An 11,490-nucleotide genomic window follows, 5' to 3' on the forward strand; every position below is an offset into this window, starting at 1 on the left:
TCCTCTCTGCTCATTTGTTTTGCTTCTGAAACTCCACTTACGAGTGAAATCACTTGGCATCTGTCTTTGACTTCATTCCGTCAGCCCCATATACTCTAGTTCCAGCCATACCGTTGCAAATGGCAAGATTTCATTTTTATTTCTAAAATATTTATTTACTTATTTTTTTAAAGATTTTATTTATTTATTCACGAGAGACACAGAGAGAGAGGCAGAGACACAGGCAGAGGGAGAAGCAGGCTCCACGCAGGGAGCCCGACGTGGGACTCGACCCCGGGACTCCAGGGTCACACCCTGGGCCGAAGGCAGATGCTTAACCGCTGAGCCACCCAGGCGCCCCATTTTTTATTTTGCTTTTTTAGTTTTATTTTTATGTCATTTAAATATATATATTTTTATTATTAGTGTATAGTCGGCTACAATGTTGTGTGAGTCTCAGGCGTGCAGCGCAATGACCCGGCAGTTGTATTAACAGGACATTATCCTGAGTACCTCGTGGGCGCCGCAGACGTGCCATTTCCAAATTGCCCGCAAGGAGGCGGCGCTGCTCCCGTAGAGAAGGGCTCATCCGGAGAGGGGGCAGCGGTCCCAGTGAACACGGGGGATTTGGGGGATTTGGGGGATTTGCAGGCTGCAGGTTGACACAACTATTCAACCCTGCTGTGCTGGGCGGGCGCAGGCCCTGCATAAAGCGCAGGCGCGGCCGGGGTCCAATAAAGCTTCTTTTACAAAAGCAGGTGCCTGGTCGGAGTTGGCGCTGACCCCTGGGCCAGGGCAGCCCCTTCAGGTCACAGGCGAGCAGGCGGGCTGGGGAGCGCAGGGGTGGCAGAGAGGGGCCAAGGCTAGGACGTGAGACCCTGACCCAGTGAGAGCAAGGCCAGCTTCCCTGACACCCCCCCCACCCCCTCCTGGCTCCTCCCTAAGTCCCCAGGCTGTCACTCCTCAGCTGTGTGTGTGTTTGGGGGGGGATGGGGTGAGGGGGGCCTCGGGGAGGGATGACAGGTGGTGCAAAGGGAAGATCCGTGTTCAGTTGGGACACCTCCAGTTCCCCCCCACCCGCCTGAACCCTCACCAGCTCACGTCCACGGGATGGGTCCTGCGGTGGACACTCGGCTCCAGCCCCAGAGGACGGCCCCCCACGGGGCCAGGCCCCTGCAGTCACGCCCCGGGGACCCTGTGCCTCTGACACCTGCTTGCTTCCAGACTCGCTGCGGTCCAGGGCCAGTTTTGTTTCTTGTTTTCAGTTCATTATGGCCTGAGAGTTCTGTAAAATACACTAAATAAGAAAGTTGGAAAATGAGGATGACAAGACACATAACACACGTCATTAGATCCAGCAGATCCGATGACCTGTGTGCTGGCCTTGCCGTGGCCTCGCTGGCTGCTGCTCCTCCGCCGGGAGGCGTGTCCCCTCGGGAGGGGCCATGGGGCATCACGAAGCTCATGGGGACCCTTGGCCCTGCTGGAGCTCTCAGGTCATGCTCTACACGCACAGTAGGGTGAGCAAGGCCCCAGGCTCGGGGCCTCCTGCCAGAAGGAGGCTCGTCAAGGGTGGAACCTCTCAGAGGGGCCAGGAGGCCCGCAGGTCCCAGACACCGTCCCAACCTTAGGGGCCTGGACAAACCCTGGAACCAGAGTTCTGGAAAGAGACAGCTGCAGGGGGCCAGGAAACAGCAGGGGCTGGAGATCGCTGAGGCCAGGAGGCTCCTTGGGGCCAGGGCATGGTGGCTTGGGGTCCCATGACCTCTTGGGGTCCTAGAAACAGCTGACCGGTGTCCGCCGGCCTGGGGCTCCTTGTCTGGACCCTCGACTCAGACCCTGGGATTACTCAGGAGGTGGGGGCAACTCAACTCTGCGTCCCGTCGCTGACAGAGCCTCTCAGGGAGACGCCGCAGAAGCCCAAGAGCTCGGCGTCTCTCCGAGGGGCCCCGGGTGAAGCCAGGCTGGGTTCGTGCAGACGGAGTCAGGGCTCAGGAGCAAGGGCCAACCTAGAAAAGCAAGGGTGGGCAAGACCCATGTCCAGGACCCCATGCTCAACAAAGAGAAGGGGAGGTCCTTCCCTGACCCCTCGGCTCCTGGGGCCCCAGGCCTCCCTTGGCTGGGGCCATGTCCCTCCAGTCCCTGCCTCGTTTCCACCAGCTCCCTTCTCCCTTCTTACAAGGACACCAGCCATATGGGATTAAGGGTCACCCTCGTCCAGTCTGACCTCCTCGTAACTCATCACACCTGCCGTGACCCTATTTCCACATAAGGCCACATCCACAGGTGCCGGGGTTAGGACTTCCACATCTCTTTCTGGGACTTCCACAATTCGACCTGCAACCGGGAGGTTCACGCCTAGATTGCCCCGAGCGAAGTGGGTTCTATGGCCTCGAGCTCGTCCGCCAAACACGCTCCCACACGGCCTGAGGCGCCCCAGTTAGTTTGTGCATCTCTGTTCCCTCCTGGGTCTAAAGAGTATCTAAAAACCCTGCTATTTTTCACTATTATGGGCCGACTTTCCATAGGAAACCACTCAACATCAGTTAATAAGGATATCGCGCTGAAGGCGAGGGCCAGGTCTCGTCCATCACTGGGTCTCCTGTGACACTTTGCAGATACTGGGCCCCACAAGGCCGGTGGGCTCAGCTCTCATCCCCCAGGCTCAGAGGCTGGTTTCTGAAAGTGAGCAGTGGGACGTCTGGGGGGTCAGCAGTGGAGCGTCTGCCTTCGGCTCAGGTTGTGACCCCGGGATCCTGGGATCGAGTCCCACATTGGGCTCCTGGCACGGAGCCTGCTTCTCCCTCTGCCTGTGTCTCTGCCTCTCTCTCTGGGTCTCTCATGAATAAATCAAGAAAAGAAAAAAGAAAAATAAATAAATAAAGTGAGCAGCAGGAGTGGGGGGGTGATCAGAGGCTCCCCGCGATGGGCCTTCCCGAAGTTTCTCTGTCGACCTGTCCCTTTTTCGGCAACTGCTTCACGGCTCCCAGAGGGTCCATCCCTATCGTGATGGAGTATCTGAAATGCGAAGCATCTCAGCTCCTCTCTGTTCTTCATCCTTTGCCGACGAAAGTAGTAACATTTTCGAGGCTTGTAGGGAGATTTGTGACATTTGTGGGTCTGGGACGTGAGAATTAGCTGAGTTCTGCTGAAGAAATCTCGACCGTCTGCTCGAGCTGTTCGGCATAGTGATTTTTCACCTTTTAGACAAGGACTTAGGAAATCACCTTGGGATTCTAAAAGTGTTTCCTGGAAAATACCAGAGATGTTTTGGGATTTCTGCGAGCAACAGATTCCCTGTTAATGTGACTTGCGATATTCTTTTCAGATCAGTGGGATCATTTGTGAGGTTTGGCCAAAGACGCTTGCTGGAGGAAGCGGGAGCGGGCGTAGAGTTTGTAACCCGGACGTGGAACAGGAGCACCCGGCCCTGGTCAGCCTGGCTCTCTGACCCCGGGGGAAGCTCAGTTTTGACCTGTGTGACCTCAGTTTGTTCATCCGTCAAATGGAGGTGGTCATGGCACCGTCTCCCAGCGCTCTCGCATGTGGTTAAATGAGGAAGGGGAGAGAGGGGCATGACATGGAACAGTGTTTTAGAGCAGACTGGAAGGGAATCCTCGCTCACGACGAGGAAGGGAGGGAGAGAAAGGGGACTTCCACGTGTTTCATAACATTTTGGTCCTTTCATACGAAAAACATTGGAGAAGAATATCGCGGACTTTTTTTTTTTTTTTAATCGCGGACTTTTAAGTAGCCTAATGGAGCTACAATTCACATACCGTACAACCCACGAGCGCATTCGACTCAGTGCTTTTTGCTCTGTTCCCAGAGATGTGCGACCATCACCGCGGTCGATTTTTAGAACATTTCCGCCACCTCAGGAAGAGCCCTGTGCCTTCAGCAATCAATGTCTTCTCTGCTCCAAGCAAACACTTTCTGTTTTTCCCGATTTCCCGATTCTGGACATCTCACACGAGTGGAATGATGTGACGTGCGGGCCTTGGTGTCTGGCTCCTGTCACCGAGCATCACGTGTTTAGGATCCGTCCATGTCGTAGCAGGTCGGAACTTCATTCCTTTTTAGGGCCCTAATCACGTTCCCTTGTAGGGATGGACAACATTTTCTTGATGTATCCATCACCCGATGGACGTTTCGATGGTTTCCACCTTTTTGGAGATCACGAATAATGCTGCCATGGACACTCACATACAAGCTTTTATGTGGACGTGTGCTTTCAGTTCTCCTGGGTGTCTCTACAGGCTGGAGTTGCTGGGCTGTGTGTAAATCTGTTTCGTTGTTTGGGCAACTGCCAGACTGTTTCTCAAAGTGGCTGCACCATTCCGAGTTCCCCCCAGCAGTGCAGGAAGGTTCTAATTTTTCTACAACCTCTCCAGCACCGACTATTGTCTGACCCTTCGATTGCAGCCGGAACTAGAGGGTTCGAAGTGGATGTCACTGTGGTCCTGATGTACGTTTCCCTGGTGATTAATGAGGTTGAGCAAAGACTTCTAACATTTTAAATTCTGAGTGGTGGGAGCAGGAGCATTTGGCACATTATTCTCTCTCTCTCTTTTTTCCCGATGTGTTTCATGTTGTCTAAAAATGGGTTGCTGACATCTGATTAGCAGAGTGTTTATGCACAGTCCACCCCCAGAAAATGGGAATGATGCCTCAGCCATGGAGGAGTCGGGGTGCAAGCAGGCTCCCCACATGCGCCCCCAGCCGCCCTGCCTGCGGCTCACTCAGGGAGGCCAGCGGGCTGTTCCCCATGTCCCCAGCCCTGAGAGCCCCCCGGGCATCTGTCTTCCCAAGTCAGAAGGTCACTCACTCAGTTCCCGTAGCAAGACTCCCCAAAGGTCAGCTACGCCATCCGCCATCCACTCAGTGACGATGCTCAGGGAGGGCTTTGCATCTCCCAGGAGCACCTGCCCACTGTGTCTCTGCCCTGCCCCCGCCGCCCCACGGCTCCCCCAAACCACAGGCCTAGAGGGAAGGAAGATCCTTTGGGGGCCTCAGGTCTTCAGCAACAAGGAGTCCAAGGAGTTGCTCGATGGCTTTCCGCCCTCCTGGATCAGCCCCTCCCTGGGCCCCAGCGATGCCCCCCAGCCCCTCAGAGCCCTGACCCCGCCTGGCCCAGGGCCCAGCACTCTCCTCCCCTCCTTCCTTCCCACAGAGACCTACCTGGACGGGAGCCAGCTGGGGGGCTCACTGGTTCACTTGGGGAGCTGCCGTGATTTCTCAAATCAAAGATTTCTTTCTTTGCTACAATCCGTCCTCACCCCTGGAGGACACACACCCGGGGTTAGCTGCTGGGCACTTCCCTCCACCCCACTCCACGGTCACCAGCCAGTTCACTGCTTTCCTGCACCCGCTGCTACTTACCTACCGGTGCTTCTGGAAAGCAGTGACCTCAGAGCCTTGCTTCTGCTCACGTTCTCCCAGGCTCCGTAGCTGAGTGGCTCCAAAGAGCCTGTCGTGGTCAGCTAGGGCTGCTGCCATAAAAGGCCATAGACTCGGGTCCTGAAATAGCTGACACTTGTTTCTCAGGGTTCTGGAGGCTGGGAAGCCCGGGGTTCATGCCTGAAGATTCAAAACCCAGCCCAGATTCGTTAAAAACATTTTCTGCGGGACACCTGGTGGGCTCAGTTGGTTAAGTGTCTGCCTTCAGCTCAGGTCAGGATCCTGGGGTCCGGGGATAGAGCCCCACTATGGGCTTTCTGCTCAGTGGGGCGTCTGCCTCTCACTTTGCCTGCTGCTCCCCTGCTTGTGTTCTCTCTCTCTCTCTCTCTAGTAAACAAATAAAATATTTTTTTAAAAACATTTTCTGCCGTATAAGGAGTCAATAAAATGATCCTTTCTTTGTTTTCTTCATTTCCTGCATTTAAAGATTAAAAAAAAAGAAAATTATGGATTACCTCGGCCGGAAACTAAATTTACAGAAGCCAGAGCTTTCAGAGAACATTCTAGAAGCAGTTTTCCCTCAAGATCTAATGAAAATCTCATGCTAGGGGGCTTTGGGTGAACCTCCCAGAGGGAGTATCCGCTCCAACAGGAACTGATTTGTGATTTTAAAGCCAAAAATCAGATTCCATATGTGGAACACAGCTTATTTCTATATCACTAGATACACTTCCCATTAACTCAGGGCAAGGTCTTTAAGACAAAGGAATTATGATTGTAAATGTCTTGCAAAAATTTGAATTTTTGTAAAAACATCATGAAGCCCTCAGAAAGAAAGTTAATTGTAATTTATGGAGCAGGGCCTTGGGTCGTAAACACACGGAGATTGACAAAGTCGTGGAGGTGAACCCACACAATGATAGTAGGGGCCCCATAGACTAGATGCAACCCAGACGCACTGGAAATGTTGACTTCAAACTTCCTTGTTGAGGACCCATGAAATGATGAGCTGATTTTCTCTAAATCAATGAGCAACTATCAAAATTATTTTTAATAGAAAGATAAACTCCAGATCATCAAACTTGACTGGTCCAGTTCTTGACTCGTCTCTATGGATCACCTCTTAGGGAAGGGGCCTTTGCCCAAGGGCCCGAAGACACTCACCCACTGGGAGGTGAATAGTAACAAACTAATTAGAAGGTTTTCTTAAAGATCCAGAACCTTTCAACTCCTGGATATCAATCCTACACTGAAACCTAATCATTGGAAAGATCAAAAATCAGGTTTGTGACATTGACTTAATAAGCTTCATTCAGCTCAGTTATTCTCACATGACAGACTTATGATGGAAAATATCTATAGAGGCCATTCTCAAAAGAATGATCCCAGACTCCTGGGGTTCTTGAGACTCCCACGGAAGGTCTATGAGGTCAGAACTATTTTCATTATAATACTAAGACATTGTCTTTTTTACTAGGTTGATACTTGAATGAATGGAGGAAAGGCAACGGTGGTAAAATTGCTTACACCTTAACACAAATCAAGTTGTACACATCAAATTGCACTAGACATTGCATTCTTTGCCACCACACACTTGCAGCGGATTAAAAAAAAAAAAAAGACCACTTTTAGTTAGGAACACTTTTGATCAAAACAAAGATATGCATACAGCTTGTTTGCTGCATTACTCAAGTACAGGATAGTCTCCAGGAAAAGCATTTGTGTGATTCATTGAATTGTGAGCTCTGCTGCCTTTTTCATGGAATTTTTATTTGGAAGAATGACTAACCAACCACGGTTATTCAGCATTGAGTATTTGGCAACATTTTCTCCAAAATGAATAAAGTGAGTCTGTCACTTCAAGGAAAACAACTGACAGCATTTGTTGCCAATGATAAAATTTGAGCTTTCCAGTGAAGATGGGAATTTTGGAAAACTTGCTGCTAGCTGCCAACTTGGGCTCACTAGCTCCCCGATACTTACATATTTTTCTGATGAGATTGGTGGCAGTATTTACAAAAGTGAGCTTTCAATGTTTAGAGTGAATTTATCAGCTTTTGGAAGAGCCACACAATTCAGTGAACCGGCGTCTTTTACGTGTCCAATATTTGATGTTACAAAGTCATGCATGGGTGAGAGGTCCGTCCGTTCACAGCAAGGGAGACCAAAATAAGGTTTTGATGTCACAGAGAAGGAAAAATTCGCTCATATAGCTTCAGATTTCACATCACAACCGACCTTTAAGCAATGGCCCTCTGTTGAGTTTTGGTGTAGCATCAAAGGAGAAAACCATATCTATGGTTTTCTAAAAAGTCCATCAAAATACTCCTCCCTCTTCTGACTATATCTCTATGTGCAGCCGGATTTAAAATAACTTATCATGACAGATGGAAGACGGAGCAGACATGAGGATCCAGCTGTCTTCTATCATGCCAGGTACTGATGAGATTCATACTTTTCGTTCTAAAATTTTTCATGGTCTTCATTAAAATGTTATGTTATGCTATGATTTTTAAATAAATAAATAAATATTACTGTGAATACTTGTAATAAGTTTAATTTCTAACGTGGCAAGTATTGGCGGAATCAGCCCAAGTAAACAAAAGTTCTTTGGGGTCTTCAGTGTCACCAACCTCTGCAACCCTCTCAAAAGGTGATGCATCACCTCCCGTGCTACCAAAACTCTTTACACGTTTTTGATTGGACAAGTCCATAATGGACACATTTTCATGGAGACATTAAGCTAGACAATTTACATGGCTGACACTGAAGTTGGCAATTTCTTAGTTGGTGTGGCATTCATTGACTCGGGTCAGAGAGTAGCTCTGAAAGTCTTGCTGAGGCTGCAGATAGAGCAGGATGTGAGATGTCCGTGGGTCCGAATGCTCAGTAAAATACCATGGAGCTCCCAGAGGGATGATCCCGGAGTTGCCTCGACAGCACAGTACCCCTGGATTTTTGGCATCTAAACATAAGTGTAAAGGGAATAAAGAGTCTGGAAAGTAGACTTTTGTTTTTTTCTGCTCAAAGATCCCCTATTCTGGAGCATGAAATGAGCTTTTCACCTCCTATCAATTGACATCATTCATTTATTGCTTTTGTTAGGCAAAAGCTGAAGATCAAGTTTCAACAACACTGTGCAGCAAAGTAAGCTCCCCACAGAGTAGGCCCATTATATCCCTTTGCATTCGCCAAAATAAAATGTTATAGGAACATTCTCTGGAAAACACGTATTACATGTGTCCTCCATACTTGAAAACTTGATCTGACCACATTTGGTGTTTATATAAATGTTTCTTTAAAAAAAAATCAACTCCATGAAATTAAAACGAAAAAAAGAAAGAATTTAGAGGCTCCTAAATCTTCTTCTGCCCATTAATTTTTATTTTTCAAATGAGGAAGCAGAGACAAGAAAGCTGTGCCTTCGCTCAGTATGTTTCAGCTTCCTTTACTCCTAACCCTGAGACCGGAGGGTCAGATTAGATCCCCTCCAGAGCCTGTTGTAGTCCTTGCTCAAGGTCACAGAGTTTGGAGAGGAGAAGGCCAGGTCTTTCTCAGGGAAGCCTTCCGGTTGTCCATTGGGGTGCTCCCACAGCACCCAGAGGTTCTCCTTTGAAAGCCAACTTGTCATGGGCTTGTCTGTCTGTCCCACTGCACAGGAAGCCCCATACCTATCATGCACTGCTGGGTCCTGACCTCCCACTTCGTGTCTTTTTTTTCTTTTCTTTTCTACTTCATGTCTTAAGTAGACTAAGCACTCAATAAATATCCGCACACTGCGTCCTCACTAAAACTAAGTCTGTTAACACTGAAGCATGTGTTTTCTGTACTATATGGCCGCCTTTAGTAGGATACTCACTCCCTGCTCACAGTTGTGATGGGGCCAGCCACAAGAGGTTAGTCCTACCTTACAGACATAAAGATTACACACAGCGTGTAGTGTCTGGTGAAAATGGTTAAATTTTTCATCAAAATGGTTAAATTTTTAATCAATGAGGGGCGCCTAGGTGGTTCAGTTGGTTAAGTGTCAGCCTTTGGCTCGGGTCATGATCCCAGGGTCCTGCTTCTCTCTCTCCTGCTCCCCTTACTTGTGCTCTCTCTCTCTCTCTGTGTCAAATAAATAAATAAAATCTTAAAAAAACAAGTCCAAAAAAACACCAAAAAAAAAAAAAAAAGGTGAATGATTACCCAATTAAACACTTTAAGAATCCAGCAAGTCCAGTTAATGTCAAATGCCACATGCCTAGGGGATGCCCAGCGGGGGCCAAGGTCTAACGCTTGTATGTGCACTTGAGATTTTTTACGACCCTTTCATATGTGTGCAGGGTGACACTGTGGGGTTATTGGTCTCAGCCGTGTACCTCTCAGGAGACCTGGGCTGAGAGGCTAAGATGGAATCTCTGCTCAGCCTCTCCCTTATCTGGCGTGGCAGACATACCACCTCAGCCTTTTGCCTTAAAAATGGGATTAATTGGGGCAGCCTGGGTGGCTCAGTGGTTTAGTGCTGCCTTTGGCCCAGGGCATGGTCCTGGTAGACCCAGGATCGAGTCCCAAGTCGGGCTCCCTGCATGGGGCCTGTTTCTCCCTCTGCCTGTGTCTCTGCCTCTCTCTCTCTGTCTCTCATGAATAAATAAAATCTTTAAAAAAATGGGATTAATTGTAAACCAACCCATGCTTGGGCTTAAGGAGCCAACGAGCCCTCCTGCAGAGCATCTAGAGGAGGGCACACGAGAGACAGTGCCGGGTGCTGTGCTGCTGCTCCTCTCAGAGCCATGAGGACCACAGCCCAGCCATCTGTGAGCCTCACCTCGGCTGCGAGGAACTAGAAGAGTGGAGACTTCCTCTTCCGGAAGAGTGATTTATCCATTGAACATTTTGTTGAAGTAGCTTACTTCCACATCACCGGGCAAGCAGAGCCTCTCCCAAAGGGTCATGGCTAAAAAGGAAAAGTCTAAGCCTCTTGCTAAGGAGGGAGGTGGGCGGCCGGCGGAGCGCTCGCTTTCCGAGCTGTGTGTCTAAGACTAATAGTCCTAGGACACAACGCAACTTCTCTCTGACTTGTCTTTCTGCCTTAACAAGTAAACGTTTTGAAAAGAAAACTCTCATGATCTGAAGCCCATCACAAACACAAAAGGATGGTCGTAGTAGCTGGGATGTTGTCTGAAATTCTGACAGCGTGATCAATTTTCCGTCCCTGGGTGGGGTGAAAACACACAGCAGAAAGAACGTTCCAGAACGGGAACAGAACCTGGGCATGCTTCGGGGCCTCCCACTCAGCGCACGTCATGTGTCAGGCTTCCCACCTACCTCAGTTCCTCCTTGAGCACGACGTTCGAAAGCCAGTGACCCTGGTCATCATGAGTAATCGGGCCTTCCTTCTATTTTCAGCAGCACAAAGTCCTTTGGTCACAGGATGTGTTGCCTTCTCTGGGTGTGTCGTGTCACCCAGACCCCACCCTCTCCAGCTCAGGTTAGCACCCAGGCCAGCTGAAGGTTTTCTTCAAAACCAACTGGCTGCTTTGTTGGAACAAGCTGCTCCTTTTGGTTCTGAGTGAACGGGAGCCACCCTGAGATTCACACATGCGGTGAAATGTAACGGGGACACCCAGTAGGCCGCGCCTTCCGTGGGGACCGCCTTCCCTTCCCACTTCTGTCCCGGAGCCCCACCGCAGGTCTGTGCCACCAGCCTGACGAAAAGCAGTGTTTTGGGAACTGAGTCAGATAGAGGCCGGAAAGCATACCCGTCCGAGTGTTGCTTTGACCTCTGCCTTGCCACCTGCCACCTTCAGACGCTCAGTCAAGTTTACCAACTTCCCTAGTCTAGGTTGTAGGGTCACTTACCAAGCACAAGAATGGTGTGGCCTGAAGTAGCTAAGGGTGGGAGCACGAGCTCACCTTTAATCCGGATTACAGTTTTTATACTGAAGGGTCTGTGAGGGAGGATGGTGCCCGTTATCGGGGACCAGGAGCCTCCACACACCTCGGCGGGGTCCATCTCGCAGCCCTGAGAGCGAATCCTGCTTTTGTCGTCCCATCTCACAGATGAGTAGAGGGAGGCTCTCAGAGGTTAAGTAACTTCTCCACACAGGCAGGCAGCCTGACTCCAGAACG

General features: G+C 49.9%; 1 long non-coding RNA gene across 1 annotated transcript; it reads right to left on the reverse strand.

Annotated features, from left to right (window-relative positions):
- Positions 1-1,078: 1,078 nt before the first annotated feature.
- Positions 1,079-5,611, reverse strand: LOC119866539. The gene is made up of 3 exons (XR_005380318.1): positions 5,362-5,611; positions 5,161-5,260; positions 1,079-1,988 (listed from the first exon to the last, which is right to left on the reverse strand). It is a non-coding gene; the product is annotated as an uncharacterized LOC119866539 (long non-coding RNA).
- Positions 5,612-11,490: the final 5,879 nt, after the last annotated feature.

The sequence above is a fragment of the Canis lupus genome, chromosome 28 (genome assembly GCF_011100685.1).
Source record: "Canis lupus familiaris isolate Mischka breed German Shepherd chromosome 28, alternate assembly UU_Cfam_GSD_1.0, whole genome shotgun sequence".
NCBI classification, from domain to species: Eukaryota; Metazoa; Chordata; class Mammalia; order Carnivora; family Canidae; genus Canis; species Canis lupus.